Here is an 18,794-nt window from a genome sequence, read left to right on the forward strand (position 1 = left end):
TAGCACTTAACAAAACTCTAATGCTTTTCTTATTGGCCAAGAGTTTGGGAGTGGGAGGGTATTAATCAGCCTGGCAAGCAGGAAAAAGTATCGCTGTTAAGGAATTCTAAAGGGTTGCTGCTGGAGAGATCAGAAGACGCCAGGACACAGTTGGCTGCAGGAGATGGGGAGAGCAATCCTATAGCCCCTAGACAGTGCGGAGATGGACAAAGGCTTTTTCAGTTTCAGGGAATCGAGCTTGGAGCCAGGACTCTGAGTTCGGTTCCCAGAAACTGGACTCCCCCCCCCCCGCACTGCCTCACAGGCGGCATGGTTCTTCCCTGTCTCTGCGCTCCTGACAGCGGCACGGAGCGGGTGAAAAGGGCACATTCGTGGGGGTGGGGAGGGGAGGAGACCGTGGAAGCATCATGATGACATTTCCTATATGCTGTCTGGCCTCCCCCCTCCTATTCCAATGTCTCCAGCTAGACAGCCAAAATTGGCTGTTTAGCCACAAATGCAGGGTGTCTGGAGCACGAGGAGAGGATCCCCTCCATGGTCTGCCTGCCCTGCACTGGAGAGTTGGCCATCTCCAAGTTCAGAGCCAGCCTACTATCCTGATATGAGTCAGGATAGTAGCCAGCCTACTATCCTGACTCATAGCTGAAAGGAAAAAGACTGCACATCCAACAGATTAGGATGAGTTGAAGTTGTTTTATTACTAGCTCTTTTCTTATGTAGGGAAACAGCGTAGATTAGGTTTTAAACATCTGTGTTATTTTCATCTTTTAATTGCTCTTAGGATTAATTTCTAAAACTAAAAATCTTCTTCACTTCCAGAAATATTATTCATGTAAGTGTTTAATTGCTGCTCCTGAAACCATTTATGCCTTTAACCTTGTGTATATCAGCCATTCACAGCGCCATTTTGTGGAAGAGCAAATGTTCCCATATCTGCAACCGCCATTTTTCTAAAAAAAAGAAAGAAAGCCAGACAGGCCTGCAGAGATGGCTGGGCAGGCCCAGGGTGAGTGCAGGCAACTCGGCCAGTGGGTGGGTGGGGGAGTTGGGCGCAGGTCCAGGAGTGCATGAGTGGGGGCAGGGCTTGGGTGATGCCCAGAGAACCCAGATGGGTAGGCGCCTGTCCATCCTTAATCCAGATCATTTGAATTAATCTCCGCTCCTTGTATATTTGTCTTATTGTAATATATATTACACTTTGGAAACCTGAAATGCTGAAAACGAGACTAGAATTAAATTTCATGAAGTATGATTGTAACAGGAAACCCCCCCCCCCCCAATGTGTTGAGTTTTGAGACATGGGACAGGAATGGCTAAAATCAGAATGCATTAAGTTCCACTCTGAAACTTTCTCTTCATTTAGAACCATAGCCAAAATCCCCCCCAACTTTCACATCATCTCTGTCAAATCCTCTTCTGCCACCTTCCCTCCCTCCCTCCCTCCCTCCCTCCCTCCCTCCCTCCCTCCCTACACACACACACACACACACACACACACACACACACACACACACACACGTTACAACTGCTGTCCAACCATTTATATGCAAGGTTGAATGATTTTCAGCTGTGGGTCTTATCACTACCTTCTGCTGCCTCAGTTGTGGCAAGAGCTTCACAGTGCTGAGCGTTGGTGTAGCCTGAATTGCAGTGTTCTACTAAGGGTCCAATTGGTAGCAGGGATCCAAGCAGATCAGGTTGCACAGGGCGGCCAAATGGGACTAGATAAGCATCAGGGAGGATGGCTTTTTGATAGTCTGGGAACATGCTTGATTTGACTATATGTAATCTTGTGCAGTGCAGCTAGAGATATCATGAGCACCTGTGTAGCGGGTGGAGTCTAATGGACTCTTCCCTACTCAGCCCCCTGGACACAGCTTGCTGAGCCCCCACCCCCGCCTGCAGAGCTGTACGAGCTGCCAGGACTTACCAGTCCCACTCATGAAAGCCCACAGCCATTTGTCTTCTGTGCAAGTTGCCATCATATGTCAAACTGGCAACTTGCTATTTTCCCTAAATTAAATCTTGCGCACAATGGCCGGCACTTTCTGACTGGCCATTTTGCACAACATTTAATTTACAAACAAAGAAAACATTAATCCTTTCCAGCAACTGTTGTGTGCAATAGTAAATATATGAAAATGTTGAGCCCCCTTTATCCAAGATGGGGCACTACATTTTCATATATTTTTATTTACTGTTGCACACAATGGTGGCTGGAAAGGGCCATTTCCACAACATTAGAGGTGAATACACGAAAATATAGAGCCCATCTTGTGTAAAAGATGGTGGCTTGCATGGAGGAGTGGGCAGCTGTGGCATACTCCTGGACAGCTCTCCAAGCCCTCCAGGGCTCATGCGGGTGAGGAGCAGTGTGGCTGCTTGAGTATCCACTGAGCATGAACTCCTGTGAGTCCGCCCATCCCTAAGTGAAGCCTGCTGGTGGAATTCCAGGAGCTCAACCTGATTTGACCCTGATGAGCTGCGGTAGAAGAACAGTCCTGAGAAGTCGTTGAGGAGAAGAAAGGATGACATTAGAGAGATGTCCTGAGGAGACAGTGACAAAGCTGGGAGGCTTCTTTCTCTGCATTCTTGTCTTGTCAAGACAGGAAGTGGCTGTCAAAAGAGTCCTCGGTAGACATCAACTGTGAAGGAGAAGCCTCTTATCTGTCACACTCTGTGTATTAGTGCTCTCACAACATTCAGATTTCCTGGCACTCTCAAGAAAAACAAGAAAACAAACTAGTTACTGTGTTGTTTATTAGGTGAAAGCAAGCGATTTGAACACAGTAAACTCAATCTGATACTGAATGGTACTTACACATTCTAAAACAGGGAGAGAGAGCCAAAGGTACTTTTAACAGAAGAGTGTTCCTAGTATATGAAGATGCAGAGTTAATACGGCATAGACAAGAAATCGGCTGATTGAAGTTTGGCTTTGGATAATGGTTAATTTTTGGTGAACAATGAGCCCCAAGGGGGAAATATGAGAAATTTAGGCCACTTGAAATTTTTTGCATACCTGTGAATAAATGCTGGTCAGGAACCTCCAGGTCAGGTGAAGACAAGAGTGGCAGAATGTCCTGTTCTGGAATGGAGGTGATGGGGAGACTTGCCAAGAAAATGTTGCACCCGACAAGTCTCACCAAACTCAATGGAAGATCTACAAGAGATCCTACTTGCGCTGATTTGGTCTTTGCTTACTTGCTCTCCAACACTCATATGACAAGAATATTTTTTTCTCTCTTCTGCTTCCTGTCTTCTATTTTTTTCTTCTTCTAATCATCTTTTCTTCTACTGTCAAGAAAATTATCAGTGGACTTCAACTTAGAAGCCTGAGACTCTGTCTTGGCACTTACAAGAAATGCAGATTTGTAATAGATAAGAAAAAAGAAACCAACTTGTAACTGGGCTAACTTGTTAAATTATCAGATGAAAACAACTTTTTTTGACCACAGTGTAAACTAGTACTAATTATCTCTCTCTCATCTGCAATTATTTTTAGACCACCTTTAAAGGTAGTCATAGTTCTATCCCTCCTTCAGTGGCCACATAGGTTTGGCTGTTAAGGGAAGCCATCAGGCTCTAGATGGGTAAGGTAGGTTAGCCCCCAAAGGCTAGCTGCACCTAGGGATGTCCACCGTGGGAAGATCCTCCCCTTTTAGGGCCTGACACATTCCCACAATGCCCCCAGCTTGGCTTGCCTTTGAAAGCTGAGGTGGGGGTTCACTCCCGAAAACTGGGAAGTCCCCCCCCATAAATGCCATTTCCCCCAAATTAGGACTGTAATTTGCACAAATTACAGCCCTAATTCATGGAACATTACATTTATGGGGGGGGGGAGTTGGGATGCCATGGGCATCTGATTCCATCTGGGAATCCAGCAGAACCACCCTTGCCTGCAACCATGAGCACTGCTCGCTGAGTCCCTGGCCCTGCTCAGCCCTGCCCCCTGCCCACACATGGTGAACAGCTTGCACTCAACCCAGCAGCTCCCTCGAGCTCTGCAGTCACTGTTTTTTGAGAAATAAAATGGTGATCACAAAAATGTAGATATATGCTTGTGCGTGAATTTTTTTTGCAAAAATGCGCATTTTCACTCATATACAAATATGCATATTTGTGGAAAAAGCATGTTTCCATACATATGCAGATATGTGCATTTTGTGATTGCCATTTTATTTCTCAAAAGATGGTGACCACAGAGCCTCAAAAGGCTGCTGGGATGAGTGTGGGCCACTCACCAAGCATGGGAGGGTCTTGAGTGTGGTCCAGGGTAGGGATGGTGTAGAAATCCACTGCAGACCTCAATGAGGCCAGATTCAAAGGAAGTCCACTCCGGAGTCCATGGCAGAATGGCACCACTCACATCCTCTGCCTCCCTCCAGAATTCTCCGGAGCCAGATCCTCCTGCGGCGACTCCACAGAGCTGCCGAACAGCTCCATATCACCAGCGATACGGCTGCCATTGCCATGGTGTATCACTAGGTTAAGGGCTGACTCCGGATGCAAATGGTATCCACTATGCCATTTGTGGCCATAAAGCTCTTAGGCTGCAAATGGCTGCATTTACCTTAAACTAAGGGCTTTACGGCCGCAAATGGCATAGTGGACGCCATTTGCGTCTGAAGTCAGCCCTTGACCTAGCAATATGGCATGGCCATGGCGGCCAGCCGTATCACTGGTGATACGGAGTTGGCGGCCAGATCTGTGGAATCGCCATGGAACAGAGCCAGCCGAAGAGGATTCCGGGGGGAGGGATGGAGCTGCAGGTAGGGAATCCACCCATCCCTAGTCCAGGGACAGGAGAGTGGGGGCAGGGGTTGCGTGTGAACCCAGAGAACCCGAACGGGGGTGGATTTGCACATCCCTGGGGGTAGTTCCTCCACTGCCACCAACACCTGCAGGGAGAGAGGAAGGGTCACGCTGCTGTGGCAGCAGCAGTAGTGACAGGGAGGGAGGGCAGAGCCATGGCACTCAGCTCCCTCTGCTGCTGTACAACTCCGTCTCTCCCTGCTGATGCCAAGAGGCGGAGTGCTGAACAGTGGAGAGAGAGGGAGGGCTGCATGGTTGTGGCAGTGGCAGGGTGGCAGAGGGCACCCTGCCACCACCATGCAAGGGCAGAAAATCCACCAGCTGCCCAACTCACTGCAGACTGAATTGGGCCAGCTTACAGATCTTGGTCTAGAATCTGGGAGGCCAAGCCAGTGAAAGTTTGCTGAACTCCCCCCCCCCAACAGATTCCTCTGACATCCCTAGCTGCACCCCACCGAATTCACATTGTAGATAGGGATGGCGGAGAATTTCTCCCCGAAACTTCGGGGGGCCGAGCGCCAACGTGTTCAGCCCCCCGAACAAGTTTCGGGGAGAAATTCTCTGCACCCCCCGCACCCCCCCTGGGACGGGACTTACCTTTGCCGAATGTCCCTCCTGGCGGCGGGTCCGGCCGGCAGCTTGGCGGGTGTTCGTCCGGGGATTTCGACCGGCTGCCGCCGCCGCCATTCCAATCAAAGAAAAAAAAACGCCCCCGTGATAGGCTACGTGATGATTAACGTAGCCTATCACGGCTAGATTTGCAAAGTCAGCCGTGATAGGCTACGTAAATCGTCACGTAGCCTATCACGGGTGACTTAAAAAAAAAAAAAAGCGCGTACGGATAATGGTGGCCCCCATAGGGAGCCGCCATTCCCGTTCCTTATTTGGTCGCTATAGTCTACGTAAATCTTTACGTAGACTACGGCGAAAATAAGGGCAACGCTATTTGTGTTGCCCTTATTTTTGCAGTAGTCTCCGTAAAGATTTACGTAGACTACAGCGACCAAATAAGGAACGAGAATGGCGGCTTCCTATAGGGGCCGCCATTTGCGTACGCGCTTTTTATTTTTTTTTTTAAGTCACCCATGATAGGCTATGTGACGATTAACGTAGCCTATCACGGCTGACTTTGCAGATCTAGCTGTGATAGGCTACGTTAATCGTCACGTAGCTTATCACGGGGGCGGGTTTTTTTTTTTAACTTTTGAGTTCGCGGCCTGGCGAGGCAAAGCGCCTCCTCCCCGGCCTGAATTTTGGCCGGGCAAGGCGGGAAGCCTCCCCCCCCGGCCTGAATTTCGGCCAGGCGAGGCGGGAAGCCTCCCCCCCCAGCCTGAACTTCGCGGGGGGAGCAGCGAAGCACCTCCCCCCCACCGCGAACAAGCTTCGAGGACAGGTAAGTTACTTTCGCCCACCCCTAATTGTAGAGTTGGCAGGAAAACAAGAAGAACACCCTGGAAATGTAAGCCAATCATTTTGTATGGTTAAAATCCCTACTTATTTATTTAATTTTTGACTTGCAGTGCCTCATCGGTAACACGTGAAGCCTTCACAAAGCTCACATTTCAGTAGTCCCAGTTAATAAACCAGCCACTGGTTTTTGAACCAAGTGAAATTTCCAAATAGTTTCCAAAGGCAGCCCCATGTACAATGCTTTGCAGTAGTTTAAACAGGATGTGACTAACACAGTATGTGTAAGCATGGCCATAATCCCTCTGCTGGAGAAAGGAAGGACCATTTGTATACATTGTTTTGCATAAATTTGGGGGTAGACCTGCAGCCATTAAACAGGCTTGTTCTGCATTTTACATTCAAACACCCGAAGGATTCTACATCATTAAATGTCAAGAACTTCAAGATTTCTTTCTGAAGGCATCATCTGGGTTGGATCCCCAAGTTCCACTGATCTTGACTCTCTTCCTCCTCCTTGAAAACCCTCTGGAGTGTGGAGTCTGACCTTCATGCTCTCCCTAGCCTGAGCCCTCTTGTTTCTCCCCACAAGGAAATAAACCAGTGGGTTAATGCTGCTGTTTAGGGAGGCACATAATGAGCCCAAATCAAAGATATAGAAATAATAATGTTGGAAGAAATAACTCATTTAGTAAACAGCAGTAAATGGAAAACCGAAGATCAGGAAGAAGAGGAGTACAAGCAAGATGGCCGTTAAAAGCTTTCCCCATCTTTGTTGTTGTGATTTCAAGCAGACTTTGATGAACTGGGTGAGACTGGAGACAGTCATGAGTGGGAGGCAAAAAAGGGCATTTATAATAAACTGGTCAAATTGAATATTTTCTCTAAAAGTAGGCATAATGCTGAGAGCTACGTCAATTCCTAAGATGAGGGAGAGGACCTATATGAGGGCACACAGAGTGGTGGACAAGTGTGGCGGGCGACGGCACCGATGCCAAATGGGGAAGAGGACAGATACACACCTGTCTATGCTGATGGCTGTCAGAAGAAGCTGACCAGTGCAGTAAGTGAACATAAAGACATTATAAAGTGTAGCAATAGAATGAAAAGCCCTAAGTCTATTCATGAGAAATGCATCTATGCCCATTGTGAGTAGGGCCATCTGGACCCCAAAGTCAGCAACAGGCAAATGCAGGATGGAGGTGGTGAAAGGGTTCCTCTTAATGCAGAAGCCAAGAAGCCAGGTGACATTTCCATTCCCCACAAGTCCCACAATGCAGATAATAATAATTAAGACAGCACTAATCCTTGAATAAAAAAGATGATATAATAAAGTTGAGCCATTGTTATATTTCAGATCACTGTCATTGTATTCCATATAATTCAATGTATCGTTTTCCACTCTAGTATCTAATGCTAGAGGGAACAGGGATGTATGATTAAAACTGGTCCTCACATTTAAACTGTGCTTTGTGGGGTCGACTCTTGTTCCTGTTTCTTGTATGGCTCTTTTTCTGCCCTCCTTCAGTATTGTTCTATGACTCTAATACTCCAAGCTAATATTCATTCCTGATATAAGTAGATAGGATAAAATACTTGTTTTTGTTTTAGGTTTTCCAACACAGATTCACAGAGTCATGTCAAATTCCACATGAAGGATTTATACTAAATGCTTAGGTTTGGATTATTGTCTTGTGCTTTTCTCAAGGATTACTGGTCAAGAAGAAAAAGATCCTTAGGGAACAACAACAAAAATTACCGTGTGTAGAAAAATTCCTTTCTTAGATTCATTTGAAGCAGCAAGGGCTGAGAGCTGCCCAGATAACTGGAAATCCAGTCCTGGATCAGTAGCAGTCATCTCCTTTTCATTCACCGTCGATGCTTGCTGTGCACCACACAATGCCGTAGGAGAGACTGCATTCCATCAGTCCCATTCTCTTATGAATCTGGGTGTCCATTATGCTACGAATTGCACTCCAATGGTCTTCTGTTGAGAAAGCGGAATTTCAATTTTAGAATGTTGAAAATGGATTATTCCTTTGGGATCTACAACTATTTGGGATTTATTTTACTTTAAGGAATAATTACAACAGATGTCTCCGAAGTAATATATATACGTATGGTTTGTTTGGTCTTTTCAGAGGAACACACCAACACTTGCACATAGGATGTATGTCTGTTGATATCTGGTCTGTGCAGCAATTTGGGATGTACGGATCCCACTTACCAGTCCGCTGCCTTGGTCTGCTGGGGGGGAGGGAGGCGATCTGTCCCCCCCCCCCGGAATCCTCCCCAGCCAGCTCCGCTCCACGGCAAGGCTGCGGAGCCGCCGGCTTCTGGCCGCTGCCGGGCTGCTGCGGCCACAAATGGCTGCTGTCATAGCGGCCGCCATTTGCGCCCCTGCTCTTTGCCGTCATAGGCTAGGTAAGTATTTACGTAGCTTATCATGGCCTAATGCAGGGACTCAAAGGGCGGCCACTATGACGGCCACCATTCGTGGCCGCAGCAGCCCGGCAGCGGCCAGAAGATGACCCGGAGCCGCTGCTGCCACCGCTGCTGCCATCATCAGGTAGGTCCATTCTGGGGGGATTTCGGGGGATGGCGGGGGGGTAGTCTGTTCTGCCACGGACTCCAGTGAGGCTGGATTCTTTAGAATTTCTGTAACATCCCTAGTGGCAATGACAAGACGAAGTTTGGACTCTAGTTCACTATTTTGAAAATCGAGCAATTTGGAGATTTGGAGGCTGCCTGACACGACCTGGCTCCAAATCAGAATCTTGATTTGGAAATATAATGCTTTGCTTTATGTCTTCCATTGATTATCACTGGAAATTAGCTAACAACAATAACATCTTTGTCCATTTGTCAGATGTGGCTGAACATTAGCGTAGACAGTATGCCACTGTGCCAGCTTTTTAGCCCCCTCTGTGGGACTGTGCAGGCGCTAGGCCGTTGTGCTGAATGAAAAACCGTTTATGCCTTTCTGTTTTCTGCTTAATTGGGACCAAAGGCACAGAAAGGACAGGGGGCATGGATGGGGGATGTGAAGCACACAGTAGCAAAGGGACTTGAACATCCCGAATGTTTCAGGCAACCACCCAATGCAACACCCTCCCAGATCCCACAGATTCCACAAGGAACCACTGACATTCCTACTCTTTGGAGAGACAAGTAGCCAAGAGCTGTTTTCTTTATATCAAGAGCTTGGGAAGAAATGTGTCAATTATTTGCCACACTGTGTCTGTGCCTCTGTGTCCCCTCCAAACAAAAAACCATAATAATATTTCCAGGATTATTCAGATGTATTTTCAGCTGAATCCAAACTACAGCCCCAATCTCTGTGTGTGTGTGTGTGTGTGTACAATAGACAGAAACAATGTTTTTGGCACATAATATTCTCTATAACAGTGGTCCCCAACCTTTTTGGGACCAGGGACCGGTCCGTGGAAGACAATTTTTCCAGACAATGATGGGACCAGGCTGCAGGGGTGTGGGAACCCCCCTTACCTTGGATCCATGGGGGGGGAGGCGATCCGCCCCCCCCCCCGAATCCTCGCCAGCCCTGGCCAGCTCCACTCCACAGCTCATCCGCGGAGCTGCTGGCTGGCTCTGGCTGGGAGAGGACTTCCAGCTGCTGGGACACAAATGGCATCCACATAGCGGATGCCATTTGTATCCCTGTTCTTTGCAGTAATAGGCTATTACTGCAAAGAACAGGGCTGGAGCCGGCTGGCAGCTCCATGGACTCGCTGCGGAGTGGAGCCGGCCAGCGCCGGTGAGGATTCTGGGGGGGCGGGGACAGATTGCTTCCCCCCACCACGGACCCAAGGTAAGGGGAGGTTCCCACACCCCTACTGCAGCCTGGTCCCTAACAGGCCACAGACCAGTACCGGCCCACGGCCTGGGGGTTGGGGACCCCTCCTCTATAATGCAGAGAACTGAGTTTGCAATTGTAGATTAAATTAGAAAATCGGATGTTAAGAAGCTTCGTGTGTAATCAATGAAGAGGCCAAGATAGATGAGAGATAAAGCTAGTATACATCTAGTGAAAATGTTTATATTCCTCTGATGAAATCTCCACTCCCTCTGTTATAAGCTGCAGAATTTGTGGTCTTCTAGTAGACCCACATGGCTACGTATAGTTTATACATACTGTAGACCTTGATCCTCTCTCTCTCTCTCTCACACACACACACACACACACTTTAGCTCAAAGGAAAACACACACCCCATTACTGAAGAAAAATCATACGCTGTTTTTAAATTATATGTGCATGTATTTTTCTCTCTCCTCCTCTCTCACAGAAGAATTAATGCCTCCTCTGATAGAGCTTGCCTTCTTCAACTTTTATAAGTAACTTTTCTTAAAATAATTAACCTTTTAAAAATCAGCTGCCAATTTTTCGGGGGCACCTTTTTAGTTGATGCACATTTTGCAGTTTGAAATTATCTTGAAGGAAAACAGATGAACTAGGTACTACAGATGGACAAAAGTCCCTTACCTGGTCCCGCAGCTGTTTTTGGTGGGGGGGAGGTGCTCTGTTTCTCCCCCCGAAATTCTTGGCAGGGGGGGAGGCGCCCCGCCCCTCCCAGCTGAAATTCAGGCCGGGGGGGAGGTGCCCCATCCCTCCCCACCGAAATTCTGGCCAGGGGGGAGCAACCCGTCTCCCCGGCCGCGAAATAAAAAAGTAAATTGTAAAAAAAAAAAAAAAGTGATAGGCTACGTAACGATTTACGTAGCCTATCACGGCTAGATTTTCAAAGTCAGCCGTGATAGGCTACGTAAATCTTTACGTAGACTACCTGTGCCCAAATAAGGAACGCAAATGGTGGCGCCCATGGGCGCCGCCATTTGCATACGCGCTTTTTTTTTCTCAAAGTCAGCTGTGATAGGCTACGTAAAGATTTACGTAGCGTATCACGGCTGACTTTGAAAATCTAGCCGTGATAGGCTACGTAAATCGTTACGTAGCCTATCATGTTTTTTTTTTCCTTTAATGGGAAATGGCGGTGGCGGCAGCCGGTTGGAAGACCGTCTGCCGCCCCCGCTGCCGCCGCAATGCCGCCGGGACCCGCCGCCGAGAGGGACATTCGACAGAGGTAAGTCCCATCCCGGGGGGGGGGTGGCGGAGAATTTCCCCACCAATTTCGGGGGGCCGAATGCGTTGGCATTCGGCCTCCCGGAGATTCGTGGAGAAATTCTCCGACATCCCTACTAGGTACACATTGAGAAACATTGAGTACTTTTGACTCCCACCAAATTGCTGGTGGTGAGAGAGCAATGAATAAGTACCTTGAAAGTGGGGACCTTCCTATCACAAGAAAGGACCACACCTCAGTGGTAGAGCATATGCCCAAGGTCACAGGTTCAATCCTTCACATCTCCAGGTAGGGCGGGGAAAGCCTCCCTGGTCTGACGGGATATAAGGTAGCTTCTTATGGAATTGGAAAGGAGGGTGGGAATAGGGATGGATTAATCTGTCAGTTTCAGTTCCTTACAATTTCTCATTTTTCCACTCTTGAATTCGGTTTCTCTTGAACTTTGTGGATTTCTTCAGACTTAAGTTAGTTTGTCCCAAACTTTGAGAAATATTTTGAAGCTCACATGAAAATTCATAAGCATTTCTGCATGCATTTCTCCTAATACATGTATTGTTATGTGTATTTTTCTTAACATACACATCTTATGCAAGCAATCTTTTCTAATATAATGCATTCCGAACAGTATTTTCCTTAATGTATGCATTTTTATATGCATTTTAATTTTTTCTGAATTCCAAATTCAGAGGAGTTAGAATTACAAAGCATAACTGAGCTTTGGTTCAGAGTGCTTTGAAACTGTGACATTAGAGATGTTTGCATGAAAATGTGAACTGAACACATTTCTCTCCCATGCTTGGTGAGAAATGGCATGCAGCAAAAATTACAGTCTGTAAGATGCATCAATTCATGGTATTCCTTTGTCTGCTGAAAAGTAGCAGAATCCCAATTCTATTAAAGCAGGTTGAATCCTGCACTCCAAGAAGCCTCAGACATACCTGGTGGTGATGGTGACAGTCCCAGGTGTGGTCCAGCAGTCTCTTTCAACAGCCAAAGGAGTCCAGAAGGTTAGATTTCCTTGATGGATCAATAAAGCTTCTCTGCTTAATGGCTGGAATGCCTCTTCCAAAGAAGGAGAAAGTATTATGTAGAAAAAGGAACAGCCAATAGTCACTGAACGAAATGAAGATGGTGTGTTAGTATCTTTCTCTGAACCCAGAGAGGTAGAGTACAATCATGAAAAATGCATCCAGGAACTTTCAGTGGTTGCTATGCAGGAGTTGCTGATTGTATCCCAGAAGCAGAGGTATTGGTGAAATAAATAAATAAATCACCCAGCTTAAAATCAGCCTGCTTCCCCCTTTCCATGCCTTGTGCTCTGCACTCCTTTAGGACACTGAGTAGAAGTGACAAGAGAGTGCACAATAGGTAGGGATGGCAGAGAATTCCGCCACGGATCACGGAGAGGCTGAATGCCAGTGCATTCAGCCCCCTGAACTCTGTGGCGGAACAGCCTGCCACCCCCACCCCCCCACGGATCCGACCTGGGACGAGACTCACCTGGGGCAGATCTTCCGGGCGGCTGCGGTGGTGATGGAGGCTGCGGCGGCGGTGGCTGCAGTGGCTGGTCTTCTGACCGGCTGCTGCCACTGCCATTTCCACTCTTGTAAAAAAAAAAGAAAAGAAAGAAAAAGAAAGACGTGATAGGCTACGTAAAGATTTACATAGCCTATCATGACTAGGTTTTTTTTAAAAAACACGACGTGATAGGCTACGTAAATCTTTACGTAGCCTATCATGGCTGGGTGGGTTAAAAAAACCAAACAAACTGCATACGCAATTGACGGCTGCTATGGCGACCGCCATTTGCATTCCTTATTTTCGCCCTCTTAATCTATGTAAATATTTACGTAGGCTAAAACGGCGAATCAAAAAGGGACACAAATAGCGCCCGCTGCGCTATTTGCGTTCCCCTTTATTTTCGCCGTCATTTTTGTTGTTGTTCAGTCGTGTCCGACTCTTCGTGACCTCATGGACCACAGCACACCAGGCCTTCCTGTCCTGCGCTCTCTCCCGGAGCGTGCTCAAGTTCATATTCATAGTCTACGTAAATATTTACGTAGATTAAGAGGGCAAAAATAAGGAACGCAAATGGCGGCGGCCGTAGCCGCCGCCATTTGCGTATGCAGTTTTGTTTTTTTCCCCAGAGCCCTCTGCGGCCGGAAATCCAGCTGCGGACGGCTCTGGCCTGGCTGGGCCTGGCCAGCTGCTCTGCGGAGCTGCCATGGAGCACAGCCAGCCACGGAGGATTCCGGGGGGGAGGAACGGAGCTCCTCCCCCCCGGCGAGGATTCCGGGGGGAGGGACGGAACGCCTCCCCCCCCCACCATCAACATAATCCGCGACCTGTAAGTGACTTTCGTACATCCCTAACAGTAGGTCAAAGTAGCTGGCTTCTTGGGGTTGAGTAGCCCCAAGAACTGCAACTTTGTGGGTGTGGCCGTACTATAGAACAAACATGTATGTGCTGGTTCGTGACTGCTGTTTTGTCAGTCACTTATCCATTCAAGCTAAAGCAGGAAACCTGTGTCATAATCAGGGGGCAAGGTTTTCCTGGCTTGATGGTCTCAAAGAATGATGTTCTCTTAAGGCATAAATGTTCTCATATTTATATCCTCTGGCTGCCTCCTGCATTTACAGTCCTTGTGCTAGTTATCTGCTGAAGACCTACAGAGACTCTAAGTAATAGCTGAATACTAATGCTGGGGATGACTATAAATGTCTTTACAAAGTAGCACTGAATAAGAAGACTTTATTTATTATCAACTGGTATTGTATATGCCAGCCTTCCCCAACCAGCTGCCCTCCAGATGTATTGGACTACAACTCCCATCAACTGATGGGCATGCTTGTTTGGATGATGGGAGTTGTAGTCCCACACATCTGGAGGGTGCCATGCTGGGAAAGGCTGACTTATACTATAGCTGGGAAAGGTGATGAACCATCAAATGAGTGGATGTGTCAAGAGGACTTCAGGCCTTTTGGATGCCTTGTTTGAAATATTCCCATTTGCTTTCTGGCTTAGCCATCGGACTGAGTTTGCCTAGTAGGACAAGTGAGAGGACGTGTTCTTCTGGACAAATGCTGTTGGAGGGTTTCCCAGGTGATTTTTAGTTGCTCTTCTCCACAACTGCAGTGAGTCATTACATCATGTTGGATGGTTCCCAGGAACCTGTATGGTGAAGGTTCTAGTGTTCAGAGCTGGATCCGCTAGTTCCTTACCCAGCGTACCTATTGTTATTCCATCCCATCCTCAGCTGTCCAAACATGTGCAACTTTAGTCAGCCTGCTTGGGATAGATTACATACTTACCGAGTTGCCTTCCTTGTAATCAATCACCTTACTGGACTTCAAGAATCCCCGTCTCATATTTCATTTAGGGGTGAAATGAATTTCTCAGTTCTTGGCTTTGAGTCGAACTCAGCTGTCTCTGGACGTGAATAGAGAGGAGAGATGGGCATGCTCTGTTTTGGTTTCATAATTCATAGACATTTTTCAGCACCTCATCTTGATAATTATTATTTTTTTTTAAAGATGAGAACAGAAACAACTGGGACTTCAGCTTCCTCTTGATTGGCTCTTCTCAGGAATTCAAAAGACATGAAGTCACGGCGCATGTGAAACATATTGGAGGGTCTCTGGGCATGTGCAGAGTACCTCCAAGCTTCAGCAGGTCCCAATATGTGTGAGATGAGACTGAGAGGTAAAACGTCAGCAAGGGCCATGGCTTCAAAGCAGGGTTGAGCTTTAGCACTTCTGATGTCTGATCTCCCTGAGATCCCAGACTTGCCAGTGACTATCCAGGGGAGAATGGGCAGTGGGAGGGAAGAGTCTAACAGGGCTCCTAATATTCCTGGGAAGGGAGAAAAACTGTTAAAATAGTTTTAAGTCTGTAGTAGAGAAATGCCCAATAGATATTGGGAAATCCAATGGAAGGAGTATGTAGCACATAAAGTCTTGTGAATCAAGCTCAACACAAGATCACATGTACGCACTTCTCTCTTACGGAAGTGAGATGTGCAGATCTGCAAAGATGAAGAGAAAAACATTTGTAATTATCTCAGATGTCAGCAGGTTGAGCCGCTGCTGCACAAGTACGATAAATTAATCACACTTTTACAGCTAAGGGCCAAAGCGTAAGATATGACTTGTCCCTGACTTTCTTGTCAATGTGATGCAAAGCACAAGTTGGACCCAATAGCTCTCAGCCCATTTACACTGATTGAAATCAATGGGACCCTTTATATTCTTTATCTGCACACAGTAAAGGGGAAAATTAGGGATGTACGAAAGTCACTTACCTTTCCGCGGACTATGTTTATGGTGTGGGGGGGAGATGTTCCGTCCCTCCCCACGGAATCCTCGATGGGGGGGGAAGTGCTCTGTTCCTCCCCCCCGGAATCCTCGACCGTCCGGCTGTGCTCCGTGGTGGATCCGCGGAGCAGCTGGACAGGACCAGGCCAGAGCCGTCCGCAGCCGGATTTCTGGCCGCGGAGGGCTCTGGGTAAAAAAAACACCAAAACAACCGTGTACGCAAATGGCAGCAGCTACGGCCGCCGCCATTTGCGTTCCTTATTTTTGGCAGTCTTAGTCTACATAAATATTTACATAGACTATTACGGCAAAAATAAAGGGGAATGCAAATAGCGCCCACTGCGCTATTTGCGTTCTCCTTTATTTTTGCCATAATAGTCTACATAAATATTTGCGTAGACTAAGATGGCCAAAAATAAGGAATGCAAATGGCAGCGGCCATAGCCGCCACCATTTGCGTACGCATTGTTTTTTTTTTAGCCTGCCGTGATAGGCTACGTTAATACTTACGTAGCCTATCACGGCCTCCGCAGGGATGCAAAAGGCATCCCTGCGTTAGCTGTGATAGGCTATGTACGTATGTATTTACGTAGCCTATCATGGCGTGAAAGAAGAAGTGAATGGCGTCCGCCATTCGCAAGTTGGTGCCGATGGGAGCAGGTAAGTGCTCCGTTTCGCGTGATGTTCGTGGGGTGGGGTGGGGGCTTCACGCCGCCCGACTTTTCTGGGTTGGGGGAGGCAGAGGCTTTGTTCCACGATGGATTTGGTGGGGCCAAATGCACTTGCATTCGGCCTCACCGAGATCCGTCGCAGAATTCTCTGACATCCCTAGGGAAAATGGCAATATTTCTGCAAACCTCTTTGTTGAGCTCAGTATTATAATCTAGCAGATTTATATCCTCCAAAGAACTCAGGGATGCCTGCACAGGGCTCTCTCCCCAAGCCTGCCATTTTAACCCTCCTCACAACTGTGTGACCTCAGTTAGGCCGTGAGACAAGAGGCCCAAGTTGGCCAGTGAGAGTCCTGGCTAAGTGGAGATTTGAACCTGAGTGCCACAAACCTAAGACTCTGGCCATGACACAACACTGAATTCAATCTAAAAAACATGCAGAAGACAGCGAACTCGGATGAACAGGTTTGTGTATCACAATAAAAATTCAGAGTCCACGCTTCATGTCAGTGATAGGGCCTTTATGGAACAAAATGGCATAGAGCTTTTGAGTGAACTGTGATGCAGTGCTGGGCCAAAGTTGTCTAATAAATATTTGCAAATTCTCTATTTTGAGCTCCTCCTATAGCATTAGAACAGATAGGTTACTGCATAATATTAATAAACAGTGTCATTTCAGTCATTTATTTGGGATCTCCTTTTAATGCATTGACCCTTTTAATTAGATTAGACACCATGCAGAAAACATGCATGCTTTTAGGTAATAACTCAAACCGTGGCATGAATAAAACCCAAAGACAGTGTTTTTCTTTTGTGTATGTATCAGTTTACCTTAATAAGTGTACCATTTGTGCAAATTTCAGTCATAATAAGAGTAATTAGGGCTTTAGCTATTGGGTGGAATAGAAATGTAATAAATATATAAATTTGTGCAAATTGCAGCTGTACAGTGCTTAGTTATGCAAATGCAAGCTGAGCTGGGGGCTCTGGGAAAATCCATTAAGCCCCCAAAAGAGTTGGAGTTCCCCATGACAGACATCCCAAATGATAAGTAGAGCTGTGTCAAAGTTTCTCAGAAGACATGTTTCTCAGAAAAGTCTGAGATTTTTATTTTTTTGCCCCCAGCAAGAAATGAAATGACACTTTTCTTCACTGTGTGTGTGTGTGTGTGTGTGTGTGTGTGTGTGTGGTGACCACCTTCCACGTCCCCATGCCTCTCTGCCACCATGCCTCAGAATGATGACATGAGGTATGGAAAATTGTGGAGGCTACAGCATGGGGGCCAGGCCACCAATACAGTTCCTTCTGTTGCCACTTGCAGTATCAGAAGAGAAGAGTAGTAGTAGTGGGAGACTCCTTGCTGCGTGGGATTGAAAACCAAATATGTTGCGAAGACCTGTGGACTCAGAAGGTATGCTGTCTCCTGGGAGGATGGATTAGAGACGTGACTGAAGGGTTGCCTGCACACATAAAGCCCACTGACAGGTATCCCTGTTTTCTCATCTATGTGGGAATAAATGATACCGCCAGGTGGAGCTCTGAAGAAATCCCATCAGAATTTGAAGCTTTGGGAAGGAAACTCAAGGCCTTTTGGGCCCAGATAGTTTTCTCATCCATCTTTCCAGTAGTTAGAAGAGAGATAGAAAAGGAAACAACAATACTTTGGGTGAATAACTGGCTATGAAGTTGGTGCCAGCGAGAGAGATTTGGATTCTGGGACCACAGGCTATACTTTCTGGAAGATGGACTGTTGGTAAGGGATGGCTTGCCCCTCACCACGGCTGGGAAGAATGTGTTTGGCCTCAGCATGAAGAACTTCATCCAGCGGGCTTTAAACTAAGGATGGACGAAAGACCCTTACCTGGTCCCGCAGCTTGCTTTGCGGTGGGGGAGCGGCGCGTCGGTTCTCCCCCCAAAGTTCTTGGTGGGGGGGGAGGTGCCCCGCCCCTCCCGGCCGAAATTCAGGCCAGGGGGGAGGTGCCCCATCCCTCACCATCGAAATTCAGGCTGGGGGGGGAGCGCCCCGTCTCCCCGGCTGCGAAATAAAAAAAGTAAATTAAAAATAAAAAAAACCTGATAGGCTATGTAACGATTTACGTAGCCTATCACGGCTAGATTTTCAAAGTCAGCCATGATAGGTTACGTAAATCTTTATGTAGCCTATCACGGGTGACTTTGAAAAAAAAAAAAAGTGTGTACGCAAATGGTGGCGCCCATGGGTGCCGCCATTTGCATTCCTTGTTTGGGCAAAGATTTACGTAGACTACGGCGAAAATAAGGGCAACGCAAATAGTGCTATTTGCGTTCCCCTTATTTTTGCCGTCTTAGTCTACGTAAATGTTTACGTAGACTAAGAGGTGCCAAAATAAGGAACGCAAATGGCGGCACCCATGGGCGCCGCCAGTTGCGTATGCGCGATTTTTTGTTTTTTGTTTTAATCACCCGTGATAGGCTACGTAAACATATACGTAGCCTATCACAGTGTTTT

The 18,794-nt window shown here is 47.1% G+C and overlaps 1 pseudogene; it reads right to left on the minus strand.

Annotated features, from left to right (window-relative positions):
- Positions 1–6,687: 6,687 nt before the first annotated feature.
- LOC146346555 (mas-related G-protein coupled receptor member H-like) lies at positions 6,688–7,600 on the minus strand (annotated as a pseudogene).
- Positions 7,601–18,794: the final 11,194 nt, after the last annotated feature.

This window comes from Heloderma suspectum, chromosome 4, assembly GCF_057233095.1.
Source record: "Heloderma suspectum isolate Gila_16-S chromosome 4, 16-S_ref, whole genome shotgun sequence".
In the NCBI taxonomy this organism is placed as follows: Eukaryota; Metazoa; Chordata; class Lepidosauria; order Squamata; family Helodermatidae; genus Heloderma; species Heloderma suspectum.